This window comes from Pleurodeles waltl, chromosome 5 (genome assembly GCF_031143425.1).
Source record: "Pleurodeles waltl isolate 20211129_DDA chromosome 5, aPleWal1.hap1.20221129, whole genome shotgun sequence".
Lineage (NCBI taxonomy): Eukaryota > Metazoa > Chordata > Amphibia > Caudata > Salamandridae > Pleurodeles > Pleurodeles waltl.
The window spans coordinates 1,062,941,975-1,062,957,589 of record NC_090444.1 but is presented as its reverse complement, the minus strand read 5'-3'; positions in this window follow the sequence as shown (position 1 = coordinate 1,062,957,589).

Genomic DNA, 15,615 nt, shown 5'->3' with positions numbered 1-15,615 from the left:
TATCTCACAGAGATGGCATACAACATACTAAGGCCTCTTTGGTCTGACTGGTTGCATATAACCAAGCTAATGAGTCACATGTCATACCCTCCCCTAAATTAACCAACTCTCTGAACTGTAGGTTTGCCACTTGTGCAATACACCTGTACTGTACAACGATGAATCATGTAAAGGTGACAACAGAGCTGTGGGAGTAAGGGTCCTGTCATAAGTCAAAGACAGACATTGCCAATGATGGTCAACGGAAATATGTCCTAGATCAGGGTATTACCTTAGTACCCATTCCTAATGTTATCAATGTACATAGCCGTTCAGGCCAAGTCTTGCCACTGATGACTCATATTGTCCACATCCAAGTATCTGCTGGTCTACAGTGAATGAGCCCGGTGCCACACTTACACAGCAACAGTACCTCTACCCCAGCCTGGTTTATGTCCCAAACTGGGAGAAACATTCATAGGTCTTGGTCTCTGCAGTCTGCGGATACAGAACCTACATGACACCCACATTATCATTACTTCCATTCATGGCAGTGTATCCAGTGACCATCCTCTATATGAGTTCAGGTTTGTGTGGCACTCTGGAGGGAACAGTGAGTTCTACATGCTTCTCATACAACAGTGTGGCAAGGCCAGATGTGGGCTGACTGATCAGTGGAACTATACACATTGCTGCGAAGATCCTCACATGACTCAAAAAGTATACATACTCTGCTCATGCTGTAATGCACATGTATGTTGATTTACAGTTACTAACATCATATCCAAGGACATGTAATTGCATGGCTTTTGAGCTTTCTTTTCTAGATATATGAACGGAACAGAATGAGGATTTTTGGCTTATCAAACATCACACAACACAATGATAATTTGAAATACATGGAGTTCTTTCCTCCACTTCCAGCACCATGTGCATTCTATGTATGGAACACAAAATGTGACAACAGGCACCCGAAAAATTCTCACTGGCACTTAGAGGCACATTGTAGACTATGAGGAGGAAAGTATGGTGTCAAACAGAGTCAAATATGCCTATGAGGTTCTTACCTTCTCTGGTGAGCCCTAGAGCTGACCATAGAGGGCAAGGACCTCCTCAACGAGCCTCTCCTGCTCCTCAGGAGAGAAGGCACAGGGCCCTTTCACCTGCTTGGCCTGGCTTTATTCTTCCAGAGAAGGCACACACCAGCTGAGGTGATGGAGGTGTTGATGGCAGCAGTGTCAGGTGAGTTATTTAGTAAAACACTGCATACATGTATGCCACATATGCGGTCAACACTACCAACGAACACAGCCATGGGCCGCGACTGTCACAGGCACAAACGTTAGCCTATGGTTGTGTCCATCACAGTTGAACCTGCCCACCACAGAGTCAACTCCTGCTGGCAGCCGTGGGTGGGTCCGAATATCGAGTGAGCTAGGTCACGCATCTGCCATTTTGGCAGTTGTAATTACAGTATTGGGACATGTAAACTGCAGCACAAAATCAATATGTGTTTCTGATTATCTCAAAAAATGCAAAGCAGTCTTGTTGTGTTGGGTGTCCTATACAATCACGAGTGCAGTGTGTTGCTGGTCACAGATGGCTTATTACGGAGGTGCACTGTCCACTGCAGATGACAGTATTTTTGGTGATCAGAACAGACTGTTAAATTTTGAGGGCATATGAGAAGCAGATAGTTGGGTGATGGCCAAACCCATGTTTTAGACATGTGTAGACAACCATGGGGGGTCACATTTGGCCCTTGCGTAGTTGACATCTGTGATGTCTAATGGGTGTAATGTATTTCCAGTCAGAAAAGCTTTGTCACATGATTTTGGTGCTATTCATCATTTATGTTGATGTGGACACCTTGACTAATGCTGCAACTCATGTAATTTCCCAAATAGGTACCCTGAGAGAAGGAGGAGGGGAAAGCCTCCAGTATAACGTCCATTGCCAGACTTTCAAGCTGTGGAAGAACCTCACACCATCAAACAGTACTGTCTGAGTAGGCAAACAATTGCTGATTTATGACAGCAGTTGGAGACAGATCTGATGCCTGAAAACACTAATCCAACATGCATAGCACCCATTGTTCAACTCATAGCACTATTAAACTTCTTGGACAAAGGGTACTTCTAATATATAGTGGCCATATCTGGTGGTATATCTCAACCTATTTTCAGTGGTGTATTAAGAGACGTCCTATCAGCAATGATGAGACACATTGACAGCTTTATGACGTTCCCCAGATGTGAGGATTTAGTCAATGGGAAGGCTGACATCTATGGTTTTGCTCACCTCCCACATGTGGTGGAAGCCATTGATGGCACACATGTTGCCTTGGGGCTACCGCAGGCAAGTTGTCTGCTTGTCAGATCTTCACATTTCAAACATGTGTGCCCAGCTCCCAGGTTCAGCCCGTGTTTTTGTTGTACTGTGGAACAGCACCATACCTTAGCTGATGTCACATCTGCAACCAGAGAGGGCCTGGTTGGTTGGTTAGTCATATCTTTCCTGGTTTTGACTGTGCACTGTCAGGTTCTAAAATCAGGAAGTGAGATACTCATTGTGGCACTTATGTCTCATCCCAAACAGAGACTCAGCATATCCAAACCCTCCTTGGTTATTGATACTGCTGAGGAATCCGATTACGCCAAGGGAAGTCTGCTTCAATGAGGCCCATGGAAGAACATGGCAGGCAGTTGGGCAGGCCTTTGGGCTCCTGAAAGCCAGATTTTGCTGTCTTGACAGGACTGGGGGAGCCCTCCTCTACTCACCCGGTAAAGTGTGTCAGATCAGTGATGCACATAACATTATCCTGCTGAGGAATATCCCTTACATCCCAGAGGAAGAGGAGGCTGTGGTGCCACCGGGTGAGAGTCCTGAAATGCCAAATGAAGATGAAAGTGGTGAAGAGGAAGGAGCTGACAAGATCTCATCAACAGCTTCTTCTCATGAGTGCAAGTATGTCATGAGATGTCATTACTTTGACTGTACAATAAACTGTAGTTGTGATAAGTTATGGAGCTTATGTTTTGAAACAGTTAGGGAGCTGATGCTCAGGCAAAATCAGCTAAAGGGTCTTTGAAGAGAGGGCTTTTGACAAATCCACATCTTGATTATGTTTCTTTGTTTGTGTCAGAGTTTTCTAATGTTCTCCAGATACTTGCTATGTGACTTTTGTCATATGTATGGTTTCATAACAATACTCCTTGTTTCGTTCTTTGTTCAGGTATCTTCACCATGACATCTTCATATGGACATTTCAGAGTTGTGACATTGGCAGGTATATGGTGCTGTTCAACATACAAAGTGGACATTGGTTGTTCCTGGGAATGTAGGTCACAGACATTGGGTGTACAAGACCTATGCCAAGACAGCTTGCACAGTGATAGGATGGAACTTTGGAAGCTTCCATTGGACTTGTTACTTGTCGTGTGGTAGCCTTGATGCATCATGTGTGTCGTCATGTGGTCAGAAAATATGTAGCCCTACGCCAAATTCATGTAAGTTTCCATGTACACTAACTAAACACTCTCTTTGTATGAACTGTATGTAGCTGTTGATGTGTTTCATCATTGTAGGCAAACGTGCCTGTGCCACGTCACTCACATTTGTTTGTGTCATACCACCAGATTCTGATGCACCGGATTGTAATGATTCTGTGATCAGAAACTGTTGTACTGCCATCTGTCTGAGTCTTGCATTATATGATGCCGGATTCCTTTTGTGTGGTAGGCGATGACACCAACCACTTTTATGTTTGCATATTCCACAGAAAAATATCTAATGTTTCCCTTCCTTCCATGGTCTGGAGGTCTGTACCTGTACATTTGATCATTTACCCAGTATGATTCAATCATGTGTGACTTGCTATGTTTCAGACATGTTCACAGCCTATGCGCTGAACAATGTAATACATTTTCTTAAACAAGAGATTTGTATGTAAGTGTTTGTGTGGAATCATTATAACCCTGAGCTGGACACAGTGTACTTGCAACATATTCCTGCTGGCACCAGTAGCTTGGATCTTCATTGTGTGGTTCACATGGTCTGACATCTCTACATAGCTAAATGTTATTTTGAAGACAGCAGACAGTAATTTGGTGATGAGTGAACATATTGCAATGCTACCACATAAAACAAATTGTGAAAGAAAGAAACAAAAATGTAAAGTGAACTGGTCTGTAATGGTGAATGAAATCATTGGAATAGATGCCACACCACTGGAAGCCAAACGTCTAGCGTACTCCTCCCATTGGAAATGGAATGTGTTTCAGGATCAGTCCACAGAGTGTAGTATGTGTGACACACAACGGAGTACATTAAGGAAGAGGTTTCTTGCTGGCAGTGATGGGTGTTTTGCCATCCACACATCCTAGATTCTAGCATGGGTGTCCCCACATGTGAGGGGGGAATCAGCTGCTACATAGGCAGGGGTGCCTGTCAGTGGCTCTGCCTCTGGCAGGACCTCCCTTTCTGTGGCTGCTGCAGATGTACTTGGGCCTGATGTAGTTGCTATAATGGAAGAGGAGGGTTGGGGTGGAAAAGCCCTGCTCAGGGGTGTGTGGATGTCCCTCAGCACCCCTGATAGGGAGATCATGTGGGAATTGTGGGCCCCATGTGTTAGCACATGACCCTATGCATATCCCTTTGCAGCGGTTTAATTTCCGGGAGTTCCGTCAAAACCTGGATCATCATGCCTTGGGACTCCTGAAAGACCCAAAGACTTGGCTGATGGTATCCTGGTCTAAGTGGCTCCCAGTGGCCTCACTCTGCCGGCCCACAACATCCCTACCACGGACCCTACTCCTATGAGCCTGTGCCCTTGGCACATGGTGCCTTCCCCACTTGGGTTCCGGAAACCTCAGTGTCAGGAGTGTTGGGTTGGACCTCAGGATCCAGGACTGAGAGCACAAGATGTTAGCAATTGTGCTAGGTATACAGGTTGTGGAGTACATTGGTGCCTGTGATGTTGATGCAATGAGGCTGGGGGTTTAGTCATGGGCACAGTAAAGTTGCAGTATGACTATGTTGACCAGATATGCCAGGACCGTCCTCCACTTCTGCAAGTCCAGGAGTATTGAGATCACTGAGGGCTCCATTCGGGGGGGGGGGGAGGAGTAGTAGTCTGATCGGTGTACGAGGTCTGCTCAGGGGATATGTCAGCCTGACCTGTTGAGTAAGAGAGTACATTGTTATTGGTTGAAGTGTGCCATCTAGCTCCAAAGGTTTTGTGTCACAGTAAGTGGAGACATTGGACATTCTTAAGTTGTAGGGTGCCATGTTACCATGGTATTGGTGTACTTCACATGACATATGCCTAGATTATTGGACTCAAGCATCCCAGTAGATGTGCTGATCATATGCAGTTTGGATGGGAGAATGAAAATACCATCTTACCAACAGTGAAGCCATCACATTTGAGAGGCAACATGTGAATTTAACCATTTTGAGGCATAGTTGAGTGTGATAGAGGCAAACACACAACTTTATTGCATATGTATCTGTGGTCATCATGTGGGCAGTGGTTAATGTATTTGCTGCTGCTACCAATCAGCTATTGCAGCTTAAGGCCTTATGAGTACTTGGTGTACAAAGTTGGTAAGGTGTTATTCCTGTCCTCAATTATTTAATTTTGGAATGCCAGGTCAAGATGGAGCTAGTTATACAGACATGTCTCTGAGTTGAACATGATCTGAATTTTGCTCACTCCCAGGTGAGTAAACTTCATTTGACACTCTCAGGTGAGTAAACTTCATTTGAGAGTTTATACTCAGGTGTCTTTGGGAAAGGGAAAACTGGGCTGGTGGTTGGAGTTACAGGAACATGGCCTCCGGTGAGCAATAGTTAGATGAATCCCTCTACTTCACACACTACACAAATGTTGGGTATTACATTTCAGTTGGCAGACTGCATTTAGGTTTGGAGCATGCATTTACATGATGAGACATACTATGAGTCCTGGGATGATTTATTGATGTTGCCAGACTTACAGGCACAATTCCATCTTATGGCATGTGATGCTTAGTCCAACAGTATACACTGACAGTCTTACATCTCACATTCTCTGGGTATTGTATGTTTGAATAGTCAATGAATGACACAGTGGCAAAGGCTGAGGTGTCAGCATGCAGGACATTGCAGTTAGGCAACAGTTTTGTGTTGTAACGGACCAGACTCTGATCCTCCAGGTATTCCTATTAGGCCCTCAGGGTGCAGGATGACCATGATCTCCCATGGAATGAATTGCAGTGAGGTGCTGGTAGAGCCACTGCCAGTCTTGTTGGCCTCCATGTGTTGCCTGGAGGCCAGGGAACACACCTTTCCCCTCAGATCATTCCACCTATTCCTAATGTCTTCCTTTGTGTGCATGGTAGTACTTACAACATTCACTCTGTCAAATATTCTTTGCCACATTTCTATTTTACTAGTGAGAGGTGTATGTTGAACTTGTGCTTCACACAACTGTAACTCTACTGTTATGATTTCATACACCATGACTCTCAACTCATCCTCTGAAAAACTTGGATTTTTGGAGCATGATATGACTAAAAACAAAGTGGGTGACAAAGTAAACAAGGCAAGTGATATTTGGGACAAAAAATGAAAAAATTGTAGAAGTGTGTGAAAGGTGAAAATGGAATGGGCAAAAAGAGCTGCTTTATGTAACAAAAATACAAAAAGTATTGTGGTCTCTGTCTTGCTGTGCTGCAGTGGTGAGGCAAAAGATCATAGTCTGTGAAAGGATGTGTTTTGAAGCGGAATTTGTAGGTGAGTCCACAGGGCCCATAATTGTCAGGTGTGTTGTTTTTTAATTCATCCTGTGTGCACTTGTCTGTTACTTTGCTGAACGCGGATCACAGTGGTCGACCGCCATTTGCTAAACACCACAAGGGGACCGCAATGTCGACTGTGTGTTTGTAATAGGCTCAGTGGTTTGCCGTGGCACCGACAGGGCCGGAGTACAAACCATATATAGCAGATTGCGCGCCACTAGCGGTCTGAACTTTGGCTTAGCAGGAGAAAGGTTCTGCCTGTGTACATTGTATTGCGTCAGTCTTGGACTGCAGGCACAGCGGCCTTTTTGGGACCGCTGTTAGAATTGGCACCATTGGCATGATCTCCCCTAACTTTTTGCCTCTGTTTCCCAGTTTGTTGATGTGTGCTGAACTCTGCTTTTGCTGTTTTTGATACTCTGGGCACTTTTCCAGTGCTATCCAGTGATAAGTATAAGTGCTCCTATGTAAAATGTATATGTAATTGGCTTTCCTTGATTGGCCTATTTGATTTACTAGTAAGTCCCTAGTACAGTTGACTAGAGGTGCCTGGGGCCTGCAAATCAAATGCTACTAGTGGGCCTGCAGCACTGGTTGTGCCACCCACATAAGTATCCCTGTAAATATGGCTCAGACCTGACACTGCAGTGTCTGTGTGTGCAGTTTTTAAACTGCCAATTCGACTCGGCAAGTGTACCCACTTGCCAGGCCTAAACCTTCCTTTTTCTTACACGTTAGGCACCCCTAAGGTAGACCCTAGGTAGCCCCATTGGCAGGGTGCAGTGTATGTTTAAGGTAGAAGACGTACTAATGTGCTTTATATGTCCTAACAGTGAAATACTGCCAAATTCACTTTTCACTGTGCAAGGCCTATCTCTCATTTGGGTTAACATGGGGGCTGCCTTTAAATATTATTAAAGTGCAGATTCCCTTTGGGAGCAGATAGAAATATGGAGTTATGGGTCTCTGAACTCACAATTTAAAAATACTTATTTTAGTAAAGTTTGTTACAGATTGTGTGTGTTTGAAAATGCCACTTTTAGAAAGAAGGCATTTTCTCGCTTAAACCATTCTGTGACTCTGCCTGTTTGTGGATTCCCTGTCTGGGTCAGTTTGACAGTTGTGCTGTTTGCACCTCTCCTCTAGACAGTGACACAAAGGGAGCTGGGGTGTAGTCTGCATATCCTGATGAGCCACTTGTGCTGGGAGGGAGAGGGGAATGGTCACTCACACCTGAAAGGGCTGTGCCTTCCCTCACACAATGCAGTCTCCAACCCCCTGGTGTGTGTCTGGGGCTTGGCCTGGGCAAGGCATGATCTTACAAACAAGAGAGACTTTTCCTTTGAAGTTTGCCTGCTTTAAAAGCGGAAAGGAGTATAGGTAGTGGACCCAAAACTCCTGAAAATTAGATCACTTTTGGAATCAAGAGGAACCTATGCCAAGGAGAAGAGCTGAAGAAGCTGATAAATGATGCGCCGCCAACTTTGCGGCTGAAATCGACGGTCCACCTGCATTGCATCTGGGAGATCGATGCAACAGGGCTGGAGAAATAACGCGCAACACCCACTTACAGAGTCTGATAACCACGCAAACCCCACGCAATGTGGTTTTCTAACACTGTGCGACCGGATTTTCTATGCATCGTCCCTGGGCATCCAAGTCAACATGATTGCGCGGATCCTAGGTGCCCGTCCAGAAATCGACGCATCGCTCTCCTGCGAGGGAGAAAAACAATGCCTTGCCGACCCAACCGGAGAAGCAAACGATACACGGCCTCACTTGCGAGTAAGGAATCAACGCATTGCTATCCTTTTCCAATGCACGCGTGACGCTAACCAGGTACTTTGTGTAACAGCAGCATTCTAAGCTGTTTTCAAAGGATTAAGGGGGTCATTACAACCCTGGCGGACGGTGTTAAAGATGCGGTAATACCGCAAACAGTCAGACAGACAAAAAAAGGGAATTATGACCCTGGCGGAAACCGCCAACAAAGACAGCCACTTTAACACTTCGCCCGCCACGGCGGTACAGACAAGCAGCGCAGCGGTCACCGCCAACAGACAGGCGGAAGGCAATGTACCGCCCACAGTATCACAACAGGCCAATCCGCCACCTTTTCCGGGGCGGATTCACCATGGATAAAAATACAGCGGAAACAGCTATTGCTATGGGAAACCGCTCACCTTCTACACATCCCACGAGGAACGACGACTCCATGGACCCGGAACTCCAAATACTACCTGCCCTTGTCTTTCTGCTCCTTCACGACCAACAGCGACGTAGGCGCAGAAGATACCGGTGAGTACAGCACCTACGACACGGGGGAGGGGGGAGGCAAAAGTTAGGGGGACACCCACCAAACACCCCAACCCCCACCCTCGCATATTACAACATAAACACCAATGCAGTCACAAAAATCACAGTAACAACCCACAATTCCCCTGGAAGAATGCAAAGACAATGCGAATTTCGGTCAAACTTTGTAATGTGCCAATATACATGTCATACAAAAATATACAAATATATGTATTATAAAATCACTCTTATTTACATATATACAATCCGAGAAGTAGTGCAGATATGTACACAACAATGTCCGTGCACAAACAGTCCAAAAATGCATGGGCGAGGCCCACAATAGATACCTGACCAAAATCGGAGAGAACACTGCCAGGGCATCAGATAGAAACACTACAGGCACCTCAGGGGGATGGTAAGGGGGGGCACCTCAGCCACATGAATGCAAAGCCAGATCCACGACGGGGCTCCATGCCCATTGATGTATCCTGGGGAGTGCAAAGCCACAGTCTCTCAAGTCTCTACAGTGGGTGGGTAGGCCACTTTTCAATCCTGGGGAGTGCAAAGCCACAGTCTCTCAAGTCTCTACAGTGGGTGGGTTTCCCACTGTCACATCCTAGGGAGTGCAAAGCCACAGTCTCTCAAGTCTCTACAGTGGGTGGGTTGCCCACTGTCACATCCTGGGGAGTGCAAAGCCACAGTCTCTCAAGTTGATGCGGGTCCATACTGGTACTGGGGGGTGACTGGTGCCCAGACTGGATGAGTCTTCCCGTAAAAGGTAGTGTCCTGTAAGTGTCCCAGCTGCACATGGGATAAGGATGCCTGATGTGGTGGGCCATTCATTCCTACCCGGTGCATTGCCCTGTTCAGCGGTGCTGTGACATGGCGGTCTTTGCCCTGTTCAGCGGTGCTATGACATGGCGGTCTTTGCCCTCTTCAGCGGTGCTTTGACATGGCGGTCTTTGCCCTGTTCAGCGGTGCTATGACATGGCGGTCTTTGCCCTCTTCAGCGGTGCTATGACATGGCGGTCTTTGCCCTCTTCAGCGGTGCTATGACATGGCGGTCTTTGCCCTCTTCAGCGGTGCTATGACATGGCGGTCTTTGCCCTGTTCAGCGGTGCTTTGACATGGCGGTCTTTGCCCTGTTCAGCGGTGCTATGACATGGCGGTCTTTGCCCTCTTCAGCGGTGCTTTGACATGGCGGTCTTTGCCCTCTTCAGCGGTGCTATGACATGGCGGTTCTGGTACGGACATTGGTGTGTGGCATGATGATTTCCACATTGGACATTGGTGTGTGGCATGACGATCTCCATACTGGACATTGGTGAGTGGCATGACGATTTCCACACTGGACATTGGTGTGTGGCATGACGTTCCATCATTGCCCAGCGGGGTTGTGGCATCCTGGCCCCGCTTGGGCTGTGACTCCGGCGGTGGTCTCTGGACCAGTGACGATACTTGAGCTCTCCTGGGCTGTGACTCTGGCGGTGCTCTCTGGACCAGTGACGATACTTGAGCCCTCCTGGGCTGTGACTCTGGCGGTGCTCTCTGGACCAGTGACGATACTTGTGCCCTCCTGGGCTGTGACTCTGGCGGTGGTCTCTGGACCAGTGACGATACTTGAGCCCTCCTGGGCTGTGACTCTGGCGGTGGTCTCTGGACCAGTGACGATACTTGAGCCCTCCTGGGCTGTGACTCTGGCGGTGGTCTCTGGACCAGTGACGATACTTGAGCCCTCCTGGGCTGTGACTCTGTGACGACGGTGCTGGCGGTTGTGTCTGGACCGCCGGAAATGATGGCGCACTTCTCCGCCGTGACACTCACAACAGGCTGGGCAGACTTCCTCTGGACCTTCCCCACCTTTTTTGGAGTTCCAGCTGACTCACCAATCGCCTTCGATCCCATTTCACTTGTTGTCCCACCAGGAGTCTTGACACGGTCCCGTCGTCCACTCTCCAATTTCGGAGCCTTTACAGGGGTGGGCTGCCAGTGCCTTGGCTCCGGGTCCTACTGCCTGCCCTGGTGGACGGTGCACTCCAAAAACCTTGAACAGGCACCACTGGTACTGGAGGATTTTTGGCTGAGGCGCTACGACAGGATTGATGAATTGGAGGGGGGGTGGGGGCAAAAAGGTCAATTTGACAGTGGGACAGTTTCTGACGAACACTGGGATGGGTAGCTGGAGGGGGTCTGGGAGTGGAGGAAGAGGAGGTGGTTGTAGGAGGTGTCACTTTAGCTGTTTTGGGTGCAGGTACTGGAGGCTGTCGTGAGGTGGATGGATGTTGGGTGAGTGATTGCCGGCGTTTGGGTACTTTGGGAGGGGGCGTCACAGACACACTGGGAGAGGACACAGGGGACGTGTAAATGGCAGTGGAGGTGGTGAGTGCAGATGAGCGGCGTGTGGTGCTGGGTGTCCTGGTGCGAGTCCTAGTGCCTGTAGATGTGGTGCATGCAGGTGTGTGTGTAGACGAGACTGAGAGGGAGGAGGGAGAAGAGGAGGAGGGGGACACAGTGGAGACAGTGGATGTTGCTGTGTCTGTATGGGTGTGATACTTGTGTGAGTGCCTGTGGTGTGTGTGGTGCCTATGTTTGCTTGAGCTACGTGTGTGTGTTGACTTGTCTGCATGCTGGTCTGTAGGTGTGCTTGGGATGGGCTGGGATACAGGGGATTGGGTCTGGGTGGAGGAAGTTGGAGGGGGGAGGCTGGACACAGGGACAATTGCTGCCATCAGTGCTGAGGCCAGAGTTTGCAGGGTTCGCTGAAGGTCAGCCTAACCAGAATGAATGCCCTCCAGGAATGCATTACCGTGTTGCAACGCCCTTTCTACACCCTGGATGGCATTCACAATGGTAGACTGCCCAACAGTGAGTGACCTGAGGAGGTCAATGGCCTCCTCACTGAGGGCAGCAGGGGTGACTGGGGCAGTACCTGAGGTGCCTGGGGCGAAGGTGATGCCCACCCTCCTGGGTGAGCGGGCACGGGGTGAACGCTGAGGGGCTGCTGTGAGGGCGATGCTGGTAGGGGGGGTGGCGGCTGTACCTGTAGAAGTGGGGCGCACTGATGGTGCCGCCACCACAGGGGAGATCACATCGGCGGACGAGTCTGTGTCGCTGGTTGGTGATCCGGTGGCCGACGTGAAGCTCCCCTCGCCCTCCGTCCCACTGGTGTATTCAGAGTCTGTGGTGTGGCCCTCCATGGCCATGTGGGATGCAGCTCCCTCGTGCTCCGGTGCCACTGTACCTCCGCCTGTTGATGCTGATGTACAAAAGGACAGGGAGAGCAGGAAAAGGGGGGGAGACAGAGGAAAGAGAGTATTAGTGCATGGCATACCGCTATCGTTGGCGGACAAGACAGACGCAGCAGCCCCATGCACAACGCCGCGCTCCTGCCCTCTGCACATGCGATTTCATGGATATGGCCTACATGGCAATGTTGGAAATCTGCGCACATGGGTGCCACAGGGGCAACTATACCTCAACTTGCTAATTTTCTGAGGTGGGGTAGAGTGCCACATGGCCTACATTACGGAGGGGCCTTGCCTAACTAACTCGCCCTGGCCTAGGGACACCCACAGCCCACCTCCACTGCACCCAAAGTCAGCAGAATGAGGTTGTACTCACCCCCTTGTGTCTGCTGTGATGTCCTTAAGCGCCCATCCAACTCCGGGTAGGCCACCGCCAGGATCCGGAACATCAGGGGGGTCATGATACGACGGGCACCCCTCCCACGTTGGGAGGCCATCCCCAGCTGAGCCTCCGCCGTCTTCTTGCTGCAGCGGCGAATGTCCTCCCATCTCTTCTGGCAGTGGGTGCCCCATCTCTGGTGGGCCCCCAGGATCCGGACCTCCTTGGCGATGGCATGCCAAATGTCCCTCTTCTGGTGGGCGCTGACCTACGTGACATGCACAAGGGAAGAGGAACAGTCATTACCAATTGCACCATCAATGTGTGTGGCCCCCTCCATACTCTGACCATGTGGCCCATTTATTCCCATGCTTTTCTGTAGTATGACTTCTGCCCCCTTCCCTCTTCCACCCAGCCCTGTCCACCCAGGCCTAGCCCCTACAACGTGCTCCCTGTGTACAAACCTGTTGGTCTGGAGGACCGTAGAGTAGCGTGTACTGGGGGAGGACCCCATCCACAAGTTTCTCCAACTCCTGTGCAGTGAAGGCAGGGGCCCTTTCCCCAGACGCAGCAGCCATTGTCGCTTCCAGACCGAGGTCACAGCAGCACTAGCAGTGTAGGTCCTCTCCTGTCGAAGGTCAGGTATCTAGTGATTGAAGAGATAGAAAATGGTGGTGACGTCCGCGGCGGGGTGCATCATCACCGCCGGCGCACCTGTTCATTGGCTCCTGGGACCCATAGGGTCCAATGTTAACCAATGCAGCATTGCGCCGCGGTCTACGACTGCCTACCGCGACGGTGTGCAACGCCAGGGCTGTTACCCCACAATCCCATTTTCCCACTAGAGGTCAGGCAGCCGCCATTTCAGGTGCCCACATGGATTCATTTTCAACTGCGTCACACATACTGAGGCCTACACTCAACACACATACAGGAAGGGTTTATTGTCTGGTGTAGTCTTGTGTGTGACTGTGGGTACATACCTGGAGGAATAGTGACTGTTTCTTCGCTGTTGTCCTTCGTAGGCACCGTCAGCTGGGACATATGAGAAGATGGCGGAATCCGCCGGTGTACCGACCGCTGGTGGACCTGTTGACAATGGAGGAGCGACATTTTTTAATCGTGACCTACAGGTTTGACCGTGCCACAATCCAGGAACTGTGTACCCAGTTGGAGCCAGAGCTGATGTCACCAATCCGCCATCCGACTGGAATCCCCCCTGACGTGCAGGTGCTGTCAGTGCTCCATTTCCTTGCAAGTGGGTCATTTCAGACAACAGTGGCCATGGCATCAGGGATCTCCCAGCCTATGTTTTCCAACGTCTTGTCCAGAGTGTTGTCTGCCCTGCTGAAACACGTAAGGAGATACATCATTTTCCCTGAGGTGGAGGATTTGGCTACAATGAAAGGTGACTTCTATGCCCTTGGACATATCCCCAACGTCATAGGTGCCATTGATGGGACCCATGTAGCTCTGGTCCCCCCCGCAGGAGTGAACAGGTGTACAGGAACAGGAAGAGTTATCATTCGATGAATGTCCAGATGGTCTGTTTGGCAGATCAGTACATCTCGCAGGTAAATGCTATGTTCCCTGGCTCAGTGCATGACGCCTACATCCTGCGCAATAGCAGCATCCCTGATATGCTGGGTCAACTCCAGAGGCACCGTGTATGGCTATTGGGGGACTCTGGTTACCCCAACCTTTCCTGGCTATTGACCCCAGTGAGGAATCCCAGGACCAGGGCAGAGGAACGCTACAATGAGGCCCATGGGCAGACTAGGAGGGTTATCGAGCGCACCTTCGGCCTTCTTAAGGCCAGGTTCAGGTGCCTCCTTATGACAGGTGGATCCCTATTCTACTCACCGAAGAAGGTGTGCGACATCATCATCGCCTGCTCCATGCTCCATAACTTGGCATTGCGACGCCAGATGCCTTTTCTGCAGGAGGATGATCCAGATGACGGTGTTGTAGCAGCTGTGGAGCCTGTGGAGCCTGTGGAGCCTGTGGACAGTGATGAGGATGAAGCTGAGGAAGACGAAAACGACAACAGGGAGTCAGTCATACAGCAATATTTCCAGTGACACACAGGTGAGAACTTTTTCTTTTTTACCATTACATTGACTTTCACACATCTACCTCTATCCTGTACCTCCATTTCACTCACTATTTGTTAACTGAGTTGTCCCCTTCCATTTCAGTTTCACAAATGTGGTAACCTACGTGTCAACTGTTTGCATCCTTGAAGGGCTTGTGATGTGTGACATAGGTATGTTAGCCTTCCAATGGGTAACCCATTATGAGACTGTAATTGATAATACAGATTTACAAATCATAGACTGACTCAATATTTTTTGGGTGTTTCAAGGGTGTTTATTTAAGTGCAAAGAAATTAAGGGGGGTTGTAAAATGGTGATGGGTGATGGTGGAGGAATGTCCATGGCAGAGTCCAGTCTATTAGTCTCACAGGTACATTGCACATCTGGGCATTGGAAGTGGAGCTGGGGCAGTTCCGATTTGGGCAGGGTAACAAAGTGGGACAGTGGGAGAACAATCAGGGTGGCCTTATTTCCTGGCAGGGGTCTTGCCATCTTGCTCTGTCCTGTTCCTGGATCTCAGGGACCACTTGCGGGGTGGTTCTCCATCTGCAGGGGGTGGGGTGCTGGTGTGGTGGTCCTGTGGCGGTGCCTCCTGTCCACTAGCGCTGGCGGACGTGGTGGGCAGTTTGTCGTCTTGGCTAGTGTCAGGGGCCCCTTGGAGTGGCATGGTGTCCCTCAAGGTCTTTTGAATGTCCGTCAGCACCCCTATGATGGTGCCCAGGGCGGAGCCAATGGTCCGGAGCTCCTCCCTGAACCCCAAATATTGTTCCTCCTGCAGACGCAGGGTCTCCTGCAACTTGTCCAGGACCGTGGCCATCATCTCCTGGGAGTGGTGG